General features: G+C 37.4%; 1 long non-coding RNA gene across 1 annotated transcript in view; it reads right to left on the reverse strand.

Moving 5' to 3' along the window:
- The window catches only part of LOC128939127 (uncharacterized), an 11,625-nt gene extending 7,240 nt beyond the window's left edge, over window positions 1–4,385 (reverse strand). Inside the window, exons 1-2 of the long non-coding RNA XR_008483202.1 lie at window positions 4,235–4,385; window positions 3,737–3,807 (exon numbers count right to left, since the gene is read on the reverse strand). This is a non-coding gene — a long non-coding RNA (uncharacterized LOC128939127). The remainder of the gene's footprint in view (window positions 1–3,736; window positions 3,808–4,234) is intronic.
- Between the last annotated feature and the right edge of the window lie 8,431 nt (window positions 4,386–12,816).

Here is a 12,816-nt window from a genome sequence, read left to right on the forward strand (position 1 = left end):
TCTGGCACATTATGTAAGAGGCCTCTGGCCATAATGGGCAGTCTGAGCTACCACTCAAAAATTTGAGAGTATTTTTTGCTAATTGTAAACATTATCAACTTCACATGCTCATTCAGGTGATAAAAGCACTTGATTTCTATTTACCAGGAAGCTGATAAGCAGACAGCCAAATGATGTTATTTCCACACCAGAGGGTTTGCTGCCTCTGCATCTGTCCATTGTAGCACCAAAATCATTCTGCCTCTTGAACACTCAGGGATATTGTCAGCCACCAGGCTTTACTTATTGACAGTTTCATCATTTATCCTGAATGTTCTTTAGGGGAATATCTTTCATATCTGAAAAATGTCTAAGAGGTAGTGGAAGCTATGGCAAATATAAAAGAAATATTCCTCTAAAAAAATGCAGTTGATATACAGATAGCATTTTGTGGGGTGCAAGTTCAAACCAACAATTGAGCTGACAAGAGTTGTGTGCTTGGCTATCTGGAATATCATGTTCTTAAGACAGTATATTGTTGCTCTCTATGACTATGAACTAAATACAGAAACACACAAAAGCACTGTCTGAGGGTTCATTAATGTTTTGATTACCTAACTTTTCCACAGCCAGCAAAGTTTGAAGGGACGGTGGGTTTGCAGGAGAAACAAGGCCAGTCCACGCATAGTAAATGATATTTTCCTAGTATTCTCTTGATGAGAAAGACAACTCTGAATCTATGACTGACAATGAAAACCCTCAACTTTATTGGAGTAAGCTGGGCTCAGAATCCAGGTCCCATATCATGTTGCTAAGGCACAAAATGTTTTATATCTGCCTTCAGATATCATATCTGTCACTCATTGCACAGGATTCTTGGAGGGCTTTATTGACATTAGCAAACAAAACCTACACAATTCAAGTGTGGTGTCATCACTGGCACTTCGAGGGAGCTGTGAGAAAACAGTTCTGGGCTTTGGCTGGCTGTGAATATCATTAATTGGTTCTTTAGTCACTTTATTCTCTTTACAAGAGACAGAAGTGGGAAGTTCAGAGAACTGAAAATTAACAGTGATGGATCTAAGAGTCAATAGAATAATTCATTTTATATACCCATTAGGAAAGTAAGCTGTGAAACCAACTTTTCAAGATAGGAATCAAAAAATGTGTTTCTCTTATATTTTGGCAGATCATTGACAGTGAGAAAAAGTAGACTTACAATAAAACTTAAGGCATCCTCCAGTCCAATCTCTTTATATGATACAGGAGCAAGAATTACAGCACCAGGTCTGAAAGGGATATCCTTATGCAGATATTCCCCTGTGCTTACCACTCTCACAGGTATATTTTACTCACTGATATCATTCAGATGCCATTCACATGCCACCAGTATGTTTACATTTTCATTCCTCTCAGGAAGGTCTCCTGTAATTACCAAGGAACAAGCTAAATGCACACAGCTAAGGAGACTCATTTAGGAGACCAACCCAGGATATAAAAACACATAAAGAATAAACTACCCCAGTACAAATGAATGTCAAAAACCTAAAAATAGTTATTGCAAAAGTAATTAGGTGAAACAAAAAAGGCTCAAAAGAAAACAGCCCTAAATGAGCTGTAGCTGGAATTGCTGAAACGTGCCAAGACTTGTGTCAATAAAGATGGCAGTAATAGGACAAAGCCTTTGTGCTTAGCTAATAAATCAAAGGGAAACACAATTCCCAGACACATGCATTAACCACTGTATCTGTGGAAGAAATAATGCTATATATGAAATGTGCCACTGAATACATTAGCAGTAGAAAGATCATTCTGTAGACAAAGGGATGTCAGATATCCTGTCGTCTCCTAATCATAGATATTGACTTTGGCTAAGTACACATCACAAAATGGAAAGGAGTAAATAAAACAAGACATCTCTTGGAAACCAAAATTATTACATTATCATCCAGAGATTACCAAGGAATAGGACATGTTGAGTTATTGTGCTGGGTTGCAATGTCAGTATTTGATCTACAGTCAGACAGCTGAGTAATGATCATGTCTCACATAAGGGTGAGAGAGGTGATTGAGGGACACTGGAATAGGTTACCCAGGAGATTGTGGAATGCCCCACACTGACACTATTTACAGATCATAGAATCATCAAGGTTGAAAGAGATTTTTAAGATCATCTTGCCCAACCATGAACCCAGCACTACCACTGTAACTCACTAAAAACATCATCCAGTGCCAGATCCAGGGGCCTCTAGGGCTGGTGACACCACCACCTTCCTGGGCAACTTTCTCCAATACCTGACCATTCTAATAGTGAATAAGATTTTTTCTCATATCTGATCTAAATCTCCCCTGTCTCAACTTAAGACCATTTCCTCTGGTCCTCTCACTGCAGGCACGATAGAAGAGACTGGCCCCCACCTCACCACACCTTCTTTTCAGGGAGTTGTAGAGAGCAATGAGGCTCCCCCAGCCTCCCCTTCCCATGACTAAACAAACCCAGCTATCTCAGCTCTTCCTCACAGGACATGTTTTTAAAACCTTTCACAAGTCTTCTTGTCCTTCACTGGCTATGCTCCAGTATCTCCCACATCCTTTTTAAAGTGAAGGACCCAGAACTGGGCACAGCGCTTGAGTTGTGGCCTCACCAATGCTGAGTACAGGGGGACAATCACTGCCCTGATCCTGGCCATGCTATTCTTGATAGAGACCAGGATGCCACTGGCCTTCCTGGCCACCTGGGCACATTGCTGGGTCATGTTCAGTCACTGTCAACCAATACCCCCTGGTCCTTTCGGCTGGACAGTTTTCCAGCCACTTCACCCCAAGCCTGTAGCACTACATAGAATTATTGTAGCGAAAGTGCAGGACCCGAGATCTCCATAGGCATTAATATCCCTGGTTAAGACTCTCATGTGCCATAAAAACAATAATTCATCCCAGCTGGTAACCTGATGAAGTAACAGCAAGTCACTGTTTCTGCTGGCTCTCTAATAAAAAAGTTCAGATAATTTCACTCCTGAGCATTATCTCCCTTCTGAGTCAAAGATCTCACAAAATTTTTCAAGGTGGAATAAAACCCCATAACAGAAGAATTTTTATAAATACTTCCAAGTTGTATTTATCATGTTAAATACACTAATTAAAAAAAAAAAAGTGGGAACACGACAATGTAACAAAAACTGTATTAAAATAAATGCCTAAAATATATATTTTTAAATGTCTCTAGAATTATTGACTCTGCTTTTCTTTTAAACTTAACCTTCATAATGAGTCTTTATCTCTGTTTCCTTTCTTCCTGTCCTCATTTCTGTCATACTTTTTCTATTCTCACAAATGTGATTATCACTTCATCAGTCTACAGGGGCAAAAAACAAAATAACAGCAGCATTTCTAAGAAAATAAATATCCCACTGATAGTATACTACAATCAATTTGCTCAGTTACCTTCAACCACCTCAATACAGAAGTCTAGTGATATGTCCATTCTCTTTCTTGCCTGGCCTCATGCCTGCCTCACCTCCCCTTTGATTTTTTGAACTTTTTTACATTTCCTCCCATAGATTGCAGCCTTACTTTTTGTTTGACTCCTGCAGGAGATTCCACATCAGGCATAATCTTTCTGCTACTGACAAGCAGTACCAGAAAAGATGGCAACCATAATGATAAAAGATTTTTAGTACCTTGTATGCCAGGTTTCCAAGTTTGGCAAGGTTGAAAAAAAAAATTGGCTCAGATACTTGTTACAGAATCCTCTAACCTGACAGTTGCTTCGGAATTCCATCCAAATCCATTCAAATTCCATCCATCTGAAACTGGATTCTATTCCAGCTAAAGCCAAAGAAATATATTTATGTGAAGAAAAAAATGTAGCTAACAGATACAGGCATTAAAATTTAACTGAATTTTTGATAAGATTAAAAATGTTTCTAGATAAATAGCAATATTTCTCAATCCATGTTTGATGGAAACTACTGGGTTGTTTCACCTGAACCATGCAATCTAACACCTGCAATTTTACCTTGCCAAATTTATCTTTGTAATTATAATTATATGCAAAACAAAAATATTTCTCCAAAATAATTGACAAATCAACATTTTTTGAATACAAAAATATATTCTTGATTGACTATAATAAAACACATTACAGACAAGACTATACATTTAAAAAGAGGGTTAATAGCAAAAATCTCATTCTATGCTGGTTCTCTCAGCAGAGCAGACCTTGGCCTATTCAGGGCTCTGATGGAAGGAATACCATGGAGACTGTCCTAGGTAGAAGAGGGGTCCAGGAGAGCTGGATGATCTCCAAGGATCAGCTCCTCCAAGCTCAAGAATGGTCCATCCTGGTGAGCAGCAAATGGAGCAGAGGTGGTTGGAAACCTCCACGGATGAGCAAGCAGCTCCTGAAAAAACTGAATCAGGTGCAGAAGGTGGAAGCTGATCAGATGCCCTGACAGGAATGTCAAAGCTCTGCCAGAGCATGCAGGAATGGATGAGATCAGGAAAGGCAAAGCACAGCTAGAATTTAATCTGATGAGGGACATGAAGCACAACAATAAGAGCTTCTAAAGGGATATCAGCTATGTCTGTGATCATGGGGAAGCTAACATATCTTCCTTTTGGGGGCATAGATTAGTGTGAAGAGAAATAAAAACACACACCATTCTCAAAGATAAAATGGAAAGGGGCAATTTGAATGTTATCAAAATTAAGGCTTCAGTAACATCCTCCAAATATTTCTGAAACAAAATATTTTATAATTTGTTTTTAATCTGAATTTTAGAATTTCAAAATGTCAGAATTCCCAAGAAGAAAATTTCCAGGGTTTGAACTCTAATGTTTTACTTTGACTATAGTCTGCACTTTCTAAGTGGATCACAGTCAAATCCACAGTTTTGTGGATTACAGTTTAATTCTTTCAGCCAAGAATTATTCTAAAATATGTTGGTAATTTCTCATAATCATTTAGAAAAAGTTCCATTCCTACCCTTTGATTTGGAATAAAACTTTAAAATTCCCAATTTTGAATGACTACAAAATGGGTTTCTTGTCATCCCCAAGAAAATTCGTCTGGCTCTGGCTAAGTAATACAGCTTTGAAAAGGTTAAATTTTATAATTTTCTAATTGTTGAAATGACTGATTCAGCAGCTTGTCATTTTGGAGAGTCTTTGTGGGTTTTTTTCCCCTGCAATTTAGTTATTGTAAAAATTGTGTAAACGCAACCAGAAATTGCAACATTTTAGAAAAATGTCCTAAATTACCACAAATTCAGGCCTCAGTAGTGATAAGAGTACTCAAAGAGTATCATGGATTAAAGGTCAGGCGTTGATCTTCCTGGCTACGACGTAAACAAAGCTTGGTACAGTTACAGAAGTGGCTTCTGAGCAATTCCATGTGCAGATGCGCTTACAGGTGCACGCATAAAGAATGTTACCTTACAATGAAGTATCACCCTTCCTCCCTCTCTTCCTTGAAGCTGGTTTCATTTATGGAAGAGGTTTAAAGCTTATTGCTTCAAGTCTGGTGCAGTAAATACTCACAGCCTTTTTTCAGATGCATACACTCCCAAATGTGCATTTAGCCTCAGGTGCACTAACACCCTCATCATTCCCATCTCTTGAAGAGCAGGAAATTATTTACTGAGTGAAAGAGGTTCTCCACAATCAAAAGGAAGATACAAAGACAAAATCAGAAATCATGTTCACCCATTAGAGATCAAATGGGAAACAAAAAGCAACCAATTGCAAAATAACCACTTAGAAAGCAACAAAACATTTTTCATCTGCAGCACTGAAGGTGTTTTACAAGAAAAGCCAGTGTCTTTATGCCCATTTGAAAAAGCAGAAAGGCATGCAGAGGTGAAATGGAGAAGGCCACAGCTGACATGGCAAACAGGAAAGAAAACTCAGATAAAGTCACTGGGTAATGCTGTCTTTTTAAAGAGGAAATTTAAAGGTGTCAGCTGGGCATCCCCACTATCAACAGCAGACAGCTCCCAGGCAAAATGTGATGTAAGGGACACATCTTGTAAAGAGCAACTTCTCATCTGGGGTTAAACAGATTAGAAAACACAAACCACATAAGTCACAATAATTTCCAGGAGCATCTCTTTTGTATTTTTCAGAAACTCAGTAACAGCTGTCAGTTTGACAGTGCTTTGGGGGTGCAATGGAGCAGGTCAGGTTGATGTCTGCTGAGGATACAACTGGCCTGCAGAATTTCAGCATAAAACCAGTGAACTTGGTTGAATAAACAGCTTTTGTCAGTCAAGGGTGAGATAAGAACTTTCTTATCTCTGAAGAAAGTTTAGTAAATATAAATTACATTTTTGTGTTAGCTTTTTCTATGCAAAAAACCATAAATCAGCCCAAGAATGATAATATTTATCTGTTTATATACAGGCACAGTAGCATCTGCACACAATTTTTAAATAGGATACTAAGATTTGTAACTTTATCTTGGTTCCCAATGGCTCTTTATAGCATTAATTAATCATAAAAGTAGTAGTGTTTCATTTCTATTGGCAATGTGCTTTAAAGAGTGTAAGAAACCATCCCATCTTAAAAGGACAGAAACCCAAGACATATTAGAAGTTCCCTACTGGAAGGGATTTTTTTGTCCTTTTTTTGCCCCTCATCTTGCTCCTCCTAGTCCTCATCAAAAGAACGGGAGAACTTTTTTCATAGGCAAAACCTGAAGTTCTGGCTTCTGACCAGAATTAGAGTTATTTCACTTAAAATTGTGCTGGTTTTATTCATTAAGGGCAAGCATCTCAACCATACATTGACTTCAAAAATCCCCAGCGCTGCAGCCTGGCAGTCCGATAAGCCCCCAGTCTGTTACTCAAGTATCTATCTCTGAGAGCCATCTTGCTCCTGAGTATGACCTCATCTTCCACTGGATAAAAGTAAAAATAAACCCTTTGTAATTTGTTCTTTGTTCCCTAAGAGTGTGGATTTCTTTCATTATAGTTTCTGTGTCCCACCTGCAATTAAATCATCTTGATTTTCAAAGCCACATACCAGGAATGAAATTTCTAACAGCCTTTATAAACTGAAACCAGTTGGTGATTAGCATACCATACCATCAGACAAACCACCATGCATGTCAATTTTTCTTTTAAATCAAGCAGTGATGAGGAGGATGACTCTTAGAAAGAAGCAGGATGAAGAAGCACAGGCTGTCCATGACTCACTGTGGGAGTTTAATCTTTTTTATGAGCTTTGTTAGATTACAGGTACTGAGATTTCTAAAAGTATCAGTATGCTATTGCTTGTGTCTGCAAATTATTATTAATTTGATGTAGCCGCTGAATTAGATAGTCACTGTTCAAAGAAATATCTCAAAGTCTCATTTTCAGTGGTGCTTTTTGCTTACAATGGAAATACTAAACCTTTGGCATACCTTTTGACATAACTGTCTCTTGCAGAGGGGTAGAAGTTGACAGACTAAGGGAGTCATCCAAGGCCACAAAACAAAATCTATTGCCAAGTCAGGGTTGAACCCAGATAACCTGGATATTACTGAAGTCTTCTGTGGACTGATCAAGTAATTGCTGTTTTCCATTTAATCTGGTTACCCATACAGCACACACTGTACACTAAGTACTTGAATTTTCAGTGGAACAACACATTTTCTATGTATGTGAGTTAGGCAGGGTTTAAGACTAGAAAATAGTTCCAAGATAATGATTTAAAAACAAACAAACAAAAACAATAATATATTCCACATTTTCATTTTGCAGGTTTGAAAGCAAATTTGAGTAGTTCTAATGATGACCACATAGAAGACAGTTTGTGTTGCCCAATAAATTTTGACAGAGTTGCATTTGTGAGGCAGCCAACAGAAAGAAGGTAGAATCTGATTTAATTTCCATTTAAATAAATACCTAGTGACCAGAGATAAAAAAAAAAGAGAACTAGAAAAAAAGATTGATTTATAATATAAAGTATTACAGAAAGCCATAGCCCTCTCAAAACCTGCCAATGCAGTAGTCCAGGATAAATTCCTTTCCAGGAAACAAGTGTTCGTTTGACACAGCATCAATACGCAGCTTTAATAGATTCAATTTACAGTCTGGCCTCATGAAGGAAGGTCCAGAAAGACTAAGAACACATTAGGAGTAAAAACATCAATGCATGCCTGTAAAGAATCTGGGACTGAGGCACTATGAGATCAGAATAATCCCAAACTGAGGAGCTGCCAAAAAGAGGGAGAAAAAAATATCTAGAGGACTGTCAAAGAGCAAAAGAAAAAATATGAGAGAATTCAGCAGACATGATTGGAGATAAGGAAGAATAAACGGAGACTGACACACTTCTATGAAACACTCAGAATTCACAGTGAAAACAACATCATATAAATAAAGACAGATTTTTGAATAAGTAACAAATTGTGGAAACAGAGGTGGAATAAATATACTAAACCTGTAAGTTAGGCCCCATCCTGAATCAGTGACTTTGTTAAATTCTTGATTCTGTTAAGAAGAGCTTACAGCTTGACTATATCCCAAACTGGATATGCAGCCATTTACTTCACACTACGATGACACTGCTGACATTCTAGCCACCTTAAATAATTTGTTGTTCACCTTGTTAAAAAGTCTGCATTGATCTCTTCAGAGAAAGAGCATAAGAAAACAAGCATACACAGAACAGAAAAGTCAATACAAATCACTCCTCAACTCTGTTTGGAGACATGAAAACTGGTTTTCACATGCTTGTGAAAACATTTAACTTTTTCGTTCAGACATTGTCATCATAGCAAAACATTTTTGGCTTTCATAAAATTCCCAGGGTCTCAATCTCTCAGGTGAGTGAACCACAGCCACATCCTGCAGCAAGAATAACAGTACCATTCCTCTCCTACAGCTCCAGAACATTTAACTACCACCACTAGTTTCATTCCAGAGCTGATTAATGCAGTCCTGAATGGGTCTGTCTCTTCTGGGTTGGGGCAGGAGGATGGAGAAGGAAACTCCATTAAATGCTCCTTCCTAAGAATTTCTGTTTGCCTGAAAACTCTTGGATCCCCACTGATTTTTTCAAAGCCTGGAGGAGAAAAAAGAATAAAAGGCCTTAATTACGAGCTTTGCAAAATGACAGGGGTCTTTAATTTTAATTGATTTGCATAATTTAGGCTTAATTTTGTATTTCAAAATGCTTTCCAGAGTTATATGCTATATATTGAAGCAGAAATTGTGAGGAAGGTTAAGAATAAGAGAGGTTTAAAGCTGTGAAGCTGGTGAGGGAGAAGCCTGACTACTGTGCAAACACTGGCCAGCAGCATGAGTTAATGTACACAGTGATCCTGATAACATAGCAATAATTTTCATATCAAGATGTAATCTGATATTTAATCTTTTACTGAAGGTGGTTTGTTCTACTTAACTATCAGAAGCTCAGAGCTGAGGTAGAGTTATCCATAGTGATTTGAATGGGAAGTTCTCTCCCTGTAGCAAACAGCTACCAAAGTTTGTGTTTCAGTTTACATTAGCTGTACTTCCCTCATTTTTTTCCAGCTTTGGCATTTTGTTATAAAATTTGTTCTTTCCTGGATACTTGATTTTAATAAGAACTGGTATGTTTGGATGCTTCTTCAAGCAAGATCCCAGTGCTCAGAATATGGGATACTGCATGTGCAAACCTTATATCAGCTCCCCACTGGTCACCCCACACACAATTCAGCTGGGAGATCCAGAAAGGTTTTCCAGCCACTGTCACAGACTCACAATAAACAGAACCTTTCTTATTGTTCTTTGGTTTTTTACTTTCTTCTCCCAGAAGTAAAATGTAACCCAGCACATGTGGATTACTAACTCTCCAATCTCCAATGAAGTTTTTTTACTAGGCATCTTTAACATTCACGAGAGAAGCTATTACATATTGACTTCAGTCAAACGGCAGCGATTTTAGTTAACCTTCATCCCATGTTAAGCTATGTAAGGAGGTCAGAGAGAGGAAATTCAGCTCATTCTCACCTTGTTCTTGTGTCCCACATTTATGACAGTAGCAAACAGGGTGTGTGGTGAAGAGCAAGTCCTCTGATGAGCAGAGGCATTCCTTGCTAAAGACAAAGTGAACTGGGTCTTTTTGAAAAACACTGTCAGTGTATGTAATTATAGAAATACATGTTTATTCAACTTCCTAGAGCTTGTAATGTCTGGGATTAAAAAAAAGCAGGTGGAGCTCTGCCCCTGTAATTAACCTGTTTAAACTGGCAGCTTTATGGCTCCTAAACAGAACTCTGACTCTTAATCAATTCACTAAGAAACAATTGTTTACAGGTAAGCAGGATAGTCTGGGATATTGATGCTGGGTTTAACTGTTCACTTTATCACAAATTTCCTTGTGCATGACTGATCAAATCACTGAGACTGTGTGTCCTCGGTCAGTGGAACAAGGCTAAATAAGAGCTCCTTATTTCTAGGATGGGTAATGACAACACAATCTGGGGTTTCTTTAGGTGCACAGACATACCTAGTGTGCATTTATCTCAAAGAAGTTAAACCATGGGGGTTTTTTAAAAAACAAAAAAATCACTTCTGAGCATTTCCAGCTTTTCCTCTTCTGCTGACAGCAATAGCAAAGCTACAAGTGGCTAAATGCACCAGCACCCTCCCCTTCATCCTTTGGGCTCTTTCCTGTCAGTTCATGACTGATGTGTGTATGAAGATTCAGAGCCTTTTAAGCATGGCAGGAGGAATAGTTTCTTCAGTTGCTTGTGCAACCCAGAAAACTATAATGGAAAAAAAATTAATTGAGCTGTCTGCTCAGCTTCTCACTAGACCTCCCACCTCTGCAGGAGCAGCAGAATCTCTAAGACAAAACAGTAAGAAAATACTTAAGGGCCACCTGTGTAGCTTTTCACTATTGCAGAAATCCAGGTCTCTGTCAGAGTTGTTATGACTCTTTGACATCAAATTTCCCAAATTCCCAAAATTCTTACGTTTTCTAAAGCAAAGGAAGAGGATTTGGCTGGGAGCATTCAGCTACACAGCTGTGACATAGCAAGTATAATTGGCTCTGTTGTTCCTCTTTAGTTAATATTTTATTTCACAGGTTGAGGACCAATGATGTTCTTTTCAAAAACACAACTATTTCTTGAGTTCTTTCTATGTGCAGAGGTCACAAATTATCTGCTAAATTCAATTTCATTGACTTTTTTTATTTACTTTCAGGAAAGAATATAATGTGGAATTCCCCAATCAGCTACCCACATCTCCAGGAAATTTCAATTATATATCATACTTCATATCTATGTTTTTATTTTGTCCTTGGAAATCAGTCAATCTTGCTTTCTCTAGGTGCTTCCCAAAGACAAATGTTTGGCTGATAAACCATAAATGTAATGATGAGTAGTTAGCATTCCTTTTCCTCAATAAACAAAAAAAAAACAGAACAGAGGAAAACACCTGTCTCATGGTGGACAGATAATAAGTTAAAGTTTTTATTTTTAAATTTGAATTCCTCTTCTGTGATTAAAATATTACCCAAAGTAAAACCTCATTTCATTTTCACTGCCACCTGCTATTTCCCCACCATGAACAAATAGTTTCATATTAAAAATTCTGACTGTGTCTAGAGAAGACAAATGTCATAAGATTATAAGACCTGAGGGCCTGATTTGATAATGAGTTTTCCCCATTCCACATTAAAATACTAAATAAGTAAAAATATTTTGGAAATTATTTCTACTCTAAAAACAGACAAAAAAAGCACATTCATTTTCTCAGTGCTGGACTAAGTGCCTAAACTAAAATAAAACTTACAGTTTACATTGAGCTGTAATGATGAGTTGACCTCCTTCATTTGCCTATTAGAAGTCTTCAGCTGTTGTTGAATCAGTAAAATTGCAGCAGGCCAACCCAGATCTTTGTGTCTACAGCAATTTTGAGTATTTCTGGGATACTGCGATTCCCAAAATTCTCCCAACTGGAATAGCAGCTTAAAACTTTGAGAGAGAGGACACACTTGATTTAGCAATATATTTAGTCCTGTTTATCTCTCTTTTAGGCATATGAATAATCAAAATGAATTAGTGTGATTATGACTATATTTAAAGTTCAATATGTATTTAACTGAATTAGTTAACTACTGACTGAATCAGGATGTGCAAAAAGGGATCTGGATTTTTTTTTATTATTTGGTTTTTAAAAAAGGAGGAATTAGCATGAAAGGACTGGCTGGCTTAGCTCTTGAAACCGTCAAGGAGAGCTCACTCTGGAATACAACAGATTTCATGAATGAGGTGTCTGGGAAAGACAAGAAACAGTAACTCAAGAAGAATCCTCAAAATATATTTCTGAAGTGCTGCGTTTTCTTTCTCACACTTATTTTTCAGCATTTTTAAAATTCATGTATTTAATTAAAGAAAGAAAAAGTCTTCCTTATCTATGATTTTGTCTTCATAAAAAAGGGATTTCTGAAGCTGCATTGCTGGTGCTATTTAATATCTCAAATCATAGTGTAAATCCACTTATGATATATTTGTTGATTACCTCATCAAAAAGTAACTGAAAAGAAAAGCAATAAACAGCTCTCTGAATGCAAGAAATGTAACAATCCAACAGGAATATAATATATTTCAGGAATAAAATCAACTCACTTTTGTCCTAATAACCAAGTGATTGTTCTAAAAAAACAAAGCCCTTATTTGTCCTTAAATTCACAACATTTCTCTGACATAGTAGACAGAAAGCAAAGAACAGATGTTAGTAACCACTTGTGAGAAAGACAGCATGTCACATTTAATACTTTATGTGTATTTCATGCACATTTCCACATGCATTTTTAAATCTCATCTCATCAACTGCCTTGTAGAACGCCTCTTAGTCT

Source organism: Melozone crissalis, unplaced genomic scaffold (genome assembly GCF_028551555.1).
Source record: "Melozone crissalis strain CALT ecotype California unplaced genomic scaffold, PUWL_Pcris_2 ptg000027l_1, whole genome shotgun sequence".
NCBI classification, from domain to species: Eukaryota; Metazoa; Chordata; class Aves; order Passeriformes; family Passerellidae; genus Melozone; species Melozone crissalis.